Below are 13321 nucleotides of genomic sequence, written 5' to 3' on the forward strand. Positions count from 1 at the left end.
CTGCGGTCACTGAAGAGAATGAGGACAGGAGGTGGAAGAGCACAGACTGATCAATGGCTGCAGAACCTTAAAAGGCACACAAACGCACTTGTGTACCATTCATTCACTGCACGTTACTGTGCTGATGTGCCTCACACGCAACACACAACCTGAAGCACGCAGTCCTTCTTTACACATTTGCTAAATCAGTCACAGACAACAGAACACACACACACATGCGTACACACACACGCGCACACACAGTCCTCTCCATGCCCACTCATATTCGAATGGAGATAGAAAACTGAATATGGCAGTCCTTCTCCGAACACACACATATACGCAGACTGAAAAGTGTGTGTGGGCAGTGACAGGCATGCTGTAGCACACTGGGATGATGTGAAAGGAAAGGAGAGTGTTCCAAAATTCAATGAAAACTGACAAGCCTCCCCATAGTCACAGTCTTTCAAAAACCCAACTGCCCCAAGAAGCCTATCTGTCTATCCATCTATCTATAAACATTCAAATTTTGATGAAATATATGGTAATTGAGGAAATTTGACAATTACTTTTCAGTTTTGAAAAACAAGCAAAAGAAAGCTGGCTGTTGTCTTTCTCATGCACTGCACCCAATGCAAAGCAAAGCGCATTATCTGCTTGCACCTGCTTATATTGAATGGCAAACTCAAAAAGCTATGTATCGTACTGATGACGTGGCCTCTTTACAATTCTGCTAGACTGCTGCTAATGTGAAGAGATTGTGAATGATTTTCCATAATTAGGAACAAAAGAAGTCAGAGAGTGTAGAGTCAGCTAATTTTATTTCATACAGATGTAGAGTGATACAGCTTTTCAAGAGTGGAGATATGGAAATTCCTTTTATTTTTAGTCCACAAAAGGACAACAATGTTAGGGTGGAAACTCCATTAGGACTGAAAACACTGCATTATACTGCTAAGAAAACATCTTTGCAAACATCAGCTTAGACAGCATGCTAACACAAAGCTAGCAAAGAACCCAGAGTGATTTTAACGAGTGCACGCAGACCCCAGCCCAGCAGCCAGAGCCTGATCTTCAACAAGTAACAAAAGTAGAGATTAGCAGTCAGACTTGTAGCCTCTGTTTCTACGTGTTCGTGTTTCTAGAATCACTGTGATGATCTCTTTGTGCCAGTTTTCATCTTTGCTAACAGACTGCATTTCTTTAACGTATAATACATTACTTTTCTTGGGTTAACGACACAAACACTGTTCCTAACGCTTGGGTTTGGGGAGGTGTTATTTTAGGTTTGAACAGTTCAAAACAACCATGTGCTAATGTTGGCAGGGAACAGCATGGCTACAGAGAAACTGTCACGGTACTGGGCCACGAGGCCCAGGGTTTAAGTTCTAATGCATATTTTTGTATCCACATGTGTAGTTTAACGCATCTAGTTGTTTTCTAGTTTGCAGTTTAGTCCTTGGTTTCTTAGTGCCTTTTGTCATCTCTCCCTGGTCCGTGTGTCTACCTGTCATGTTTCATGTCTCTGGTTAGGTTAAGTTCGTATTCTATCTCCATGTCTATGTCTCTGTGTTTCCTGTTTTATTTTGAAAGAGTATGGTGTTCTTTGTTCATTGTAGTTAGTGTTACTCTCCCCTGTATTGTCATTATGTTTCCTTCTAGTCAGCTGTGTTCTCATGTGTCTCCACTTCCCCTGATCACCTCATGTGTGTATTTAAGTCCTCAGTCTTCCTTTGTTTGTCACCGCGTCGTCTGTTCAACTTCCCCCATGTCACGCCAGGTTTCAGGACTCTGTGCTGGTCATGTCCATGTTACTTACGTGAATACGTTTCATAGTTCTTTGTCGTTCCAGCACAGAGTCCTGTTCACAGTTGTCTCCGTCATGTGCGTCATTGTCACCCTGTCTTAGCCTTCCCTGCTGTCTGAGTTAAGTGTCAGTTCTTAGTTTTCCCAGTTCAGCTTCTAGTTTAGTTTTGCCTCAGTGCTTTCTGTTGTTTGCCACGTTAATCAGCCCAAATAAAGGCTCGCTTTTCACTTCAAGTTCGGTACTGTCTCCTCGTCTGTGTCTGCACCTGGAACCTCACACTCCCACACTCGGTCTGCCCACCGCAGACCGTGACAGAAACTAAATTCTCTGCATAGTTAGTATAAAAGATGGATGCAGCTTCAGGTTCTGAAAAGTGAAGCCACTCCTTTAGTTGAAGAAACCGTCCCGACAGACTGTGAGAAAACAACACTTGGCTGCCTTTTCAAACGTGTCAATCACAGGCGTTAGCCATACAATTTCAGCTCAACTGCTCACTCATTACTCTGGGTTTCAAAGCATTAGTCACAGCAAAATTGCTTATCTCAAGACTCCATAAATGTACTGCACTGACCTGTGGGTAACATCACAACTACATCAATCTTCCATAAGTTTACACTCAGACTGGAATACTGTGGATTTTGGTTAGTAGACAGCAAAACACATATGTAATTTTAACTATGCTGACTGAATGGCAAATAAGTTGGTGATAAAACCTTCATGTCTTCGGTGTCTCTGATGGTTTGATTATTTCTTGTTCATGCTGAGGAAACGGTCATTGTACCATGTTTTTCACAGCAGAGCTGACTCAGTACATACATATCCATTCAGGAGGTGCCACCAACGGCTATACCTCCTTAGGAAACTCAAATCCTTTGGAGTCAGCACACCCATCATGATGACGTTTTACTATGCCTTCCTGGAAAGCATCATGACCTTCTCCATCACCTGCTGGTTCCACTCCCTCAGCCTTCAGCACAAGAACAGACTGCAGCACACTGCATCAGTGTGATCTAAAATCATTGGCCTGCCTGTCCGAACTCTGGCACATGTTTTCAGCCAGCAGGCCCTTAGACAGGCAGCCAAAATCATCAACGACCCCTCTCACATTCTTCACCCCCCATTCCAATGGCTCGCCTCTGGGCGACGCCGCCACTGCATTTCCTGCAGGACTGAGAGGAGGAGAGCCACCTTTGTCCCCAAAGCCACTCTGCTTTTTAACACCAGCTGATAAGACCATTTCCCACACCAGAAACATAAACTACACTCTTCTTATACCACCGACACTTTATTCACTTTTAGTCACTTACAGTTATTTATTCACATTTCAGTATGTCTGTGAAGGTTCTCAGTCATCCAGGTCATCGTAGTCACGCTGTACAGTGCAGCGAGGAATGCCCAGACCTCTACATTGGAGAGACCAAACAGCCACTTCACAAGCATATGGCACAACACAGAAGAGCCACCTCCACAGGACAAGACTCAGCAGTCCATCTGCATCTTAAGGATAAAGGACACTCTTTCGAGGATGCCAATGTTCACATTTTGGACAGAGAGGACAGATGGTTTGAAAGAGGAGTAAAAGAAGCCATCTATGTCCACTGTGAGTGACCAGCTTTGAACAGATAATCCAGTTTTGAGTTCCGTCCCCAGACGCCTTAACGCCCACTCACATCCTGGGCCATCTGACCTCAGGAAGGTGGGGCCAGGTTTCACAATGAGCTCTCCCGAAACCCTGGCTGATTGAGACCCACACCCGTTTTCCCACCTTGGCTCAGGCGATTAGAAGATCATCAGGGGGTCCTTAAGTCCCTCTTTGCAAGCTCCTTTGACTTCACCTTTCAGTCACTTTAATTTTTAAACTGTGTAATTTTAAAACTGTACTGTATATTCTGTGTATTTATTATTTCACTCTTATTGCCTGTTCTCATTGTCCTTATCTTCAACGTTATGCTGCTCTGTTGTTTGTTAATTGCCCCTTGGGGATAAATAAAGTCTTCTGATTCTGATACTTATGAATCATCTACTTATTTGTATTGATTCCTTCTATTTTACATTTCACTGACTGCTCCAAGACTGCTGCACATGCTCAGACTGTAAATTTAGTCATCCGGAAATATATATTTGCATCTTTTAAATATGAGCGCTCATCGCTTCCCAAACAAATTCATGACTGTGTGACACCCCTTCCATAAATGTAAAACTTGCAGCAGAGAACCAGACTTAATACATAAGTTGCTGGCATGGTATCTGGTGTATAATACAAAATAATAAGCACAACGGATTGTGGTCCACACTGACCTCAGCCACCAACAGGGATAAATTGTGAAATCCAAAAATGTACGTGAACTCTGATGGTCAGTCCCCTCAGCAGAAAGAATATGATCTGCTGTCATTTCAGGTCATTTAACATCTACAAAAACAACTGATCACGTGTTCTGACAATAGTACGTATGAGGTATTAGATATAAAAGATAGCAACATATATGTGTTTTATGCTTTATTCCACACACAGGTATTATAAGTAGGTATAGTGATAGTGAGACCCCTCTCTGGCCCTTAAGGAGGAGGGAGGGTCCCTGGGTAAGGATTCAGGAGGTACATCTTCATGTGACTGTTAAGTGAAAAACAAGGTTGCAACTCTCTCTGGGGGGAGGAGGCTGGGATGGGATGGTGGTGGAATGTGTTTCTTTGTTTCTCACTTTGTATACAAGGAGCGATTGCCGGCTCCCATTTTCAGAGACCGCAGCTCGGGCGTTTGGACTGACTGTTTTTCATGCTTCATCATGAAATTAAACACATTTTAAAGACATCATTAAGTGTTTGCACTACATCTTGCTGACTCTGGGATTTGCAAATTGGGAGCAGTATGCAGATGGTCTACAAGTCGTGACAACAACAGTGTAGTGGGTAACAGATCTTCTTGGAAAGTGAGTCTGCTGCTTCAGTTCCACTTCCAGTACAAAGAATGGTAAAGTCTAGTTCTGAAGGCGTGTCTAAATGAGTTTGAACTTCTAAACTCGCTTGGCTTCTGGCTTAAGTTTAGGATCATCAAATACCAAGTGAAAAAGTGCCTTTTTCCAAACACCTCAGTGTGCTGTACGTGAATATGACTTACTCTGGCTGTGTGCACATTCAGTGGACATTTTAGCTCAGTTGATCTTATACATTAGTTGAACTGTTCAAAACCCTAATACACACCTTTAGGTATGATGTGAGGCTTTCGTATGTTTCCCCTGAGTCTGTTTAGACTCAGCATCAGTACAATCAAACAGAAATCTTTATTGTTTCGCTCTTTTTTTTTTTTTTCTATCATTTCTACTTTTTCTGTGTGCTGTCTCTTTCTCTTCTTACTCTCCTAATTACCTTCTTCTTCCATGAGTGTGTTGTCTATTATTTATATAGATGTTCTTCCTTTCCCCACCCTGCTACACTCACACACACATCTGTCTCTTACCCTTGTTTGCTCCCACCATCTGCCTCTGGCTTGGCTAAAGGCTTAAACACATTTACACTCCTGTTTATTTATATACATGTTTATTTCAATTAAGACAGAGAACTCTGATGTGCCTTTCTGCCTCCGGATGATTCATTTTATTCTATTTTCAGATACAAATGTGGTTTGCTGCAAGGAGGAAATAAAAGTCCTAACAAGGTGTCTGTAGATGATGATGGAGGTGATCTCACCTGATCTCCTTCTGCAGTAGATGCTGGTTAGTTGACAGCTACCCCATTACTCCTGTAGTTGGCCTGTAGTTGATCTTGCGATGTAGCTTCCTGGTATGTGTCTCATACTCTGTCACCCACTAGAACCACCTCATTTTTACCTCACCCAATGATATTATGTGGTTGGATCAGTTCGTCTGTTTGTTTTCCACTGATGGCCACACCCACCCTCAAGCTATAGTAGCTTAGTAGTAGTTTAGTAGTCAATTAGTTTATAGTTAGGTCTAGAACAGGTGACCTTGAAAAATGCCTTATCTATACTGAAATATACTCAGACTGCAGGGCGACCATTCATGATTCAACATCACTTCTGCCCTTTCTTTCACCCCATGTGTTTAAATGCCACTATCGCACATCTTTAAATATCTACGTTCTCCTGTAGACTTGTTTAGTTTATTCACTTTTGTGCCCTTTTCTGTCCCCATACCTCTCACACCTTAACCAGTTGCAGGGTATAGGCCACTCCTACCACAGACAGCACACAAGAGAGAGGTGAACAACAGAGTGTTGACAGGGTGGAGCAGGTGTGGATGAGTGACAGAAGGATAGCAGCAGGAATGAAAGGACCTGATATGATGCATGATAAGGAGATGGTGGCACTGACAGAAAGAAGTGAGAATGGACAAGATTGTAACTGCTCTTCCACAGCATGTCTTCTATCCTGTCTTCCTTCTCTCACAACAACTGGTCCTGGCAGATGTGCACCCCTCCCTAAGGCTGGTTCTGTCAGAAGTTTCTTCCTGTTAAAAGGGATTTTTTTTCCTTCCCACTATCGCCAAAGTTCTTGCTCATAGGGCACCATATGATTGTTGGGTCAAACTTATAATATAAAGTGCCTTGAGGTGACTGTTGTTGTGATTTGGTGCTGTATACATAAAACTAAATTGAAATTGAATTGAAATTACTTTGTAGTAGCCTAACAAACAATGATAAAATAAATGTTCCTCTCTTTTTTTTCTCTTGATTCAAGTGAATGTTTGTACTAAATCTGAATACCAGAAAAACACAAGTCCTTAAGACCAAAAGAAAATATATCATCGTTGATAAAAAAATAAAAAAAAAACTGGTGCCATTAAAGCCATTAAAGGGAACAAAGATTGCACTTGTGTAAAACTGCAGGTACATGGTGATGCATATTTTAATTATTCCAAAGTGCTATGGTTGTTAGATGTGTCTGTGAGGGGTTTATATTAAAATAAGTGCACAAATGAGCAAAATGTGATTTTTTTTTTTTATCATGTATTGACTCCACTGTTAGATAATGTGCAGCACAGAAGATGAAAAAAATCTACAATACAGCTTTAAGTCATTGCAGAAAATAGGAATATCATCAAAAAGCACTGATATTAATTTATTTTTTAATCATTTTTCAGGATTCCTTCACAGAGAGGTGGAATTTCAGTATTTAAATATTGAACCTTTATCATTACACCCAATAGCTTATTTAAAGCCAAATTAGACATTAAAATTCACATCAGTATTCTGCAAAGTATAAACTTATAGATACGCCCTCTGATTTGCATGAATGTAAGTCATCACACCGAAATAATCATGAATAACTGTTTTGCAGACAGCTTTATTCAGCATCTGTAATTTTCTCCTACACAGAGTCTGGCTTTGATCACAAACACTGTAATCATCCTTCAGCAGACTGGAAGAACGTGAGCTCTGCACTGCTCCCATAACTCATTTACTGTAGATCACTATCACTTGGATACTGTTTTACGCTGAGATATCGCACAGTACAAGTCCTGGCACTCTGACTAATGAAGGTAATTGTCATTGTAGTTCTCATTCATATTCTGAAGATGACTGAGTCTGCCTCTGAATGGCCCCACGCTTCGCTCAGATAATCATGGTGGTAAATTACAAGAGATGAGACGACATGCTTCGTCAACACAGGACTCGAGTCATTCACATTCAGATTTGGCCTCTGGAAGGCTGATTTTGATTGATGATTGTCTCATTTCCCCATTACTTAAAGCTGGCCAAAGGTTTTTGATTCGGCCATCGGCAGTGGCGAATTTACTGGTTAGTAGTGGTTTTCAGTCCTATTATTACCAAGCAGGGCTATGTTGGGTTTCCTTTTATCATTCCTGTGAGAATGAAACCCTAACCCTAGTGCTGGAACTGTTGGAACAAAAGTTGTTCAGTGACATATAAAAACTCAGAAAGTTCTCCAGTTTTTATCATAAAATGTCCATAGAGCTTAAGCATTAGAACCTGCAAGAAACTTGAGCATATAATATTTCTACCAGCTGATCCTGCTGACTTCCTTAAATAAAATAATCAGATAACTATTCTAACCTTAAGATTTATTAAATGAAATCAAATTAAATGAATCAAATCCATGTAATAAATAACTTTTTTTGCATGTTAAACACATTGCTTTTCTACATATTAGCAGCACAAACTCAAAATTTAAACATAATGACATGAAAGTAAAACGGTGATTTGTGACAGAAGGATAGAAGTAAGAGTGAAAGGGAAGTTTTACAAGGCAGTAGAGAGGTGTGCACATGCAGAGGAGGGACAGTGGATATACTGGAGAAATGATGTTGAAGATGGAGTGGCTAGGCGGGAGGAAAAGGTGGAGACTACGAGAGAGATTCCTGGATGTAGTGAAGGAGGACATGCAGACAGTTGGTGTCATAGAAGAGGATGGCACTGATTGGGTGAAATGGAGGTAGATAATTCCCTGTGATCCACCATTATTTACGACAGTGCTTCAGTCCACTGAAAATTGCTTGAGATCATTGTTCAGTTGAGTCAGTTTCATCCACGCTTCAGCCATCAGACAGATGGCCTCACATTTGAATGTAGAAAACATGTTGTGTTTGGCTTTTATTACATGAAGCCCGGCTAGTTCAGTTGAAAGAGTATTGGACTCTTACTCTCAGGGTCGTGGGTTTGAGCGCCGCATTAGGCAGTTTTTTTTCCAGAACCCCACACTCCCTCTCACAGCCTGAGATCTTCTACTCAAAGGCTGTTGGCGGTCCCACAAACTCAGTTTAAGACCAGAGGAGATAGATCTTTTAGAGCGATGGCCCCCAGGTTGTGGAATGCTCTCCCTCCATCATTACGTTGCCTTGATAGTATTGATTCTTTTAAAAAAGCAGCTTAAAACTCATTTATTTAGATTGGCTTTTAATTAGATTTGTGGTGTATGCAGTGGCGGTCCTAGCCTGTCTGGCGCCCTGGGCGAGCACTCCCTCTGACGCGCAACCCCCCCCCCACGCACGCACGCACGCACGCACGCACACACACACACACACACACACACACACACACACACACACAAAACATATTAAGGATTGTACATTAACGTAGAACTGTTGTCGTAACCATACTCAATTTCACCAGAGAAGCACACACATATGAAGAGAGACAGAGTATGCATAGTATTCAAACAGCTACCAAACAGCCATCATAATTCGTCATACAATGAGAACAGGATGAATCAACAATTGACAACGACTAATTAATATTATATTAAGATCTGTAACATAATGTATTGTTTGGAGTTTAGTCTGTTACTGTTACTATTTTTAAAATTTCTTCTTGTCCTTAGGGATTAATAAAGTATTCTGATTCTGACTGTTTCAGGATGACCTGCCATTACCCAATGACACATCTGCTTACCTGCATCTTTTGCTCATTTCTCCTCCTCTTCTTTTCTCTTTTTTCTAAACTGAGGACCTGATGGCTTTGAACTTTTCTTGTCCATCTTCAACACAAATCCCCCAACCCGAGGATCACCACAACATACCCTAACAGACCTACACCTTAGTTCACAGATTCACTTTGTCTAAGGTGTATTTCTAGGATTCCTCAGAGTAGAAAATGGTTATGTATGTAGTGAAGAAAATTTTGGCGTAGGATTTTACATGATGTCCTCGAATGCAGCACTAACATCCACACCTTCCCAGCTGATAATTGGAGGGCTTATAAGAAACAGCTGTACTTCACAACCACATGGAGGCATTTGGCATTCTTTCCTCATACAAGGTGGCTGAGAGCGTTATGCAGCAAAGCACTGCAGATCTCTTTAGGAAAGCTGCGCATTTTAGTATTGCCCTTTAGAGAGTGGTAAATGGGACTTTTGTGTTTGTTATAATATGGCATATTGTAGGGTGGACCTTGACGCCTGTTTCCCTCTTTTTGTTACAGGATTGTGCCATGCTGCTGCTCTCTTGTTTTATCTCGTGCTGTCTTGTTTTGGCCTGTTGTCATCTTGCAAACGTTTATGGACTGGCCTTGACTGATTCCTGGTTTTATGGTCTTTTACTCGGAATTGTTGTATAGATTTTAATCTTGCTTTTATAAAGAACTGTAACTTGGTGTATTTGTTTTTATCTTTTACTAATTTGTTTAATGTTTTATGCCTTGTTTTATTGCTTTAGTGGAGGTGCGGCCACTTGTTAAGGGGCTGAGGTGGAATCCCCTCCATGAGCGTGTACACACCGGGCATAGGTAGATTGCACCATTTAGGTTTCAGTGTGAGTGACAGTGAGGTTTGCAGTGGAGCTATACGGGTGAGTAATTTGTGGCACCCTTGGACACTCCTCTCTGTAGGTTGCCTCTTGCCTCTTGCCTCTACTTTTAGTTATTTTATCCAGTTATTTTACTAGGGTACCACCGTGGCAGCGAGCCTTGTCGTTTTAATCATTGTTTGTTAATGAAGTGTTTTAATTAGCCGTCTTGCAGTCTCGGCCCTGCTTCCCTAAGGACTTCTCTGATTTTACAGTTCTATGCTTTTAGTAGTTTTTCTTAATAAATTGTGATTTGTAAAACTGATCTTCCTCACCTCTGCTGTTAATAAAGAGCCTGTGGGTCTTGGTAGCTAGTGTAATGTCTACATTGGCTATAAAAATCTTTCCTGGGGGTACCTCTCCCCCTAGGTGGCGTTGTCAACATCCCTTAGTCACCTTCCCTGGTTATCCCTCATTCGTGCCACCACATGTAGAAATCAGTCAATTTATCAAATGTGGTGCTGTGCACACAAAGATCCTAATCTGCTTGTCGGTTAATTAAGTGTGTTTGATTAGCAGCACCTAGCTGCTACCTATCCTCTTAATTCCTTTGGTGTCAAGTAATATGCCATGTGCTGTTGTTCATCTCAGGTTGTATTTTAAGTCCTGATTATGACCGAATAGTTTAAATATATCCTGATACATAAGCCCTTAGAATTTTAAACTGGGTGCATTTTGTTCCACATGATTGCACTTACAATCATCTGGCGGCTGAGTTCAGGATTAGGCTACATGGCAGCTCTGAGCAGTGACCAAGTCTAAGCTAGCTGCAACTTTAAATCAATACTTTGGGCCATTTTAACAGTTACTCAGGTGTTTAAACCTGCACATTTCTCCCAGATCCAACACCCTGACTACAAAAAACTGACTGTTCTGTCCATCCAATAAATTCCAAAATGTAACCTGTTCTCTTTTTCAGTTTCAGTAAGGTGTGTTTGTTTTTGGGTTGTTTTTTTTGACTTGGCTAACCAGTGTATACCTAGAAGTGCTTAGTCAAGGCCACCACAGAAAATTCTTAACTCTTTGAATCTGCACTTTCAAATGCACGTAATGATTCTGGAGTCGTTTCAATATCTGTTCTTCACATTTGGTGGAAGCTATCAGTTTCCTCAGGAATTTTGTGCTGAGCTATGCTTAATAGGAGTAAGACTGCTTCTTGTAGCAAACACAGCCATTGTATTAAAACAAACACAGTTCCCATATTCTCAAGACACCCGATTGACTTGCACAGAGAGGAGCTTGCAGTGCATAGTGTGTGATGGATTGCACTCGTGCTCTGCGCTAAACTCCACAGATTTACAAAGACAACCCTTTTCTGGTTCCCCAAGCGCTATATCAGCCTTAACCCTTTGAAAAGGTGAAATGCTGCAGCATCTGTATTCTCATCACAAGTGGTTCATTCTCTTGTGAGCTGCAAGTTGGGGTTATTATATGCCAATCTGGGACATATGATGCAACACATACACCAGAAAAGAAATCTACATTTAACCAACCATAACTTTAGAGTATAGAGACCTTAACTCTGATACAGTACAAATGAGTTACTATCACTTATTTATTCACATAATTTAAGAATTTTTTGTTTCCTGTTTTCAAAAATCCTGATTATGACCAGAATTGATTTAGCTTCAACTCTGATCAATTCTTGCACTTTACTGTTGTGAAAGGATTGCTGAATGAAGATCATTCAATTACTGTTTCCCCATACAGTGGGGCAAAAAAGTATTTAGTCAGCCACCGATTGTGCAAGTTCCCCCACTTAAAATGATGACAGAGGTCAGTAATTTGCACCAGAGGTACACTTCAACTGTGAGAGACAGAATGTGAAAAAAAAATCCATGAATTCACATGGTAGGATTTGTAAAGAATTTATTCGTAAATCAGGGTGGAAAATAAGTATTTGGTCACCTCAAACAAGGAAAATCTCTGGCTCTCACAGACCTGTAACGTCTTCTGTAAGAAGCTTTTCTGTCCCCCACTCGTTACCTGTATGAATGGCACCTGTTTGAACTCATCATCTGTATAAAAGACACCTGTCCACAGCCTCAAACAGTCAGACTCCAAACTCCACCATGGCCAAGACCAAAGAGCTTTCGAAGGACACCAGGAAAAGTATTGTAGACCTGCACCAGACTAGGAAGAGTGAATCTACAATAGGCAAGCAGCTTGGTGTGAAAAAATCAACTGTGGGAGCAATCATCAGAAAATGGAAGACATACAAGACCACTGATAATCTCCCTCGATCTGGGGCTCCACGCAAGATCTCATCCCGTGGGGTCAAAATGATCATGAGAACGGTGAGCAAAGATCCCAGAACCACACGGGGGGACCTGGTGAATGACCTGCAGAGAGCTGGGACCAAAGTAACAAAGGTCACCATCAGTAACACACTACAACGGCAGGAAATCAAATCCCGCAGTGCCAGACGTGTTCCGCTGCTGAAGCCAGTGCATGTCCAGGCCCGTCTGAAGTTTGCCAGAGAGCACATGGATGATACAGCAGAGGATTGGGAGAATGTCATGTGGTCAGATGAAACCAAAGTAGAACTTTTTGGTATAAACTCAACTCGTCGTGTTTGGAGGACGAAGAATACTGAGTTGCATCCCAAGAACACCATACCTACTGTGAAGCATGGGGGTGGAAACATCATGCTATGGGGCTGTTTTTCTGCCAAGGGGACAGGACGACTGATCCGTGTTAAGGACAGAATGAATGAGGCCATGTATCGTGAGATTTTGAGCCAAAACCTCCTTCCATCAGTGAGAACTTTGAAGATGAAACGAGGCTGGGTCTTCCAACATGACAATGATCCAAAACACACCGCCCGGGCAACAAAGGAGTGGCTCCGTAAGAAGCATTTGAAAGTCCTGGAGTGGCCTAGCCAGTCTCCAGACCTCAACCCCATAGAAAATCTGTGGTGGGAGTTGAAAGTCCGTGTTGCTCAGCCCCAAAACATCACTGCTCTCGAGAAGATCTGCATGGAGGAATGGGCCAAAATACCAGCTACTGTGTGTGCAAACCTGGTAAAGACCTATAGTAAACGTTTGGCCTCTGTTATTGCCAACAAAGGTTGTGTTACAAAGTATTGAGTTGTATTTTTGTTATTGACCAAATACTTATTTTCCACCCTAATTTACGAATAAATTCTTTACAAATCCTACCATGTGGATTCATGGATTTTTTTTTTTTCACATTCTGTCTCTCACAGTTGAAGTGTACCTCTGGTGCAAATTACTGACCTCTGTCATCATTTTAGGTGGGGGAACTTGCACAATCGGTG

The sequence above is a fragment of the Rhamphochromis longiceps genome, linkage group LG3 (assembly GCF_057381845.1).
Source record: "Rhamphochromis longiceps isolate RC_006_pf linkage group LG3, R_longiceps_female_GT1.1, whole genome shotgun sequence".
Lineage (NCBI taxonomy): Eukaryota > Metazoa > Chordata > Actinopteri > Cichliformes > Cichlidae > Rhamphochromis > Rhamphochromis longiceps.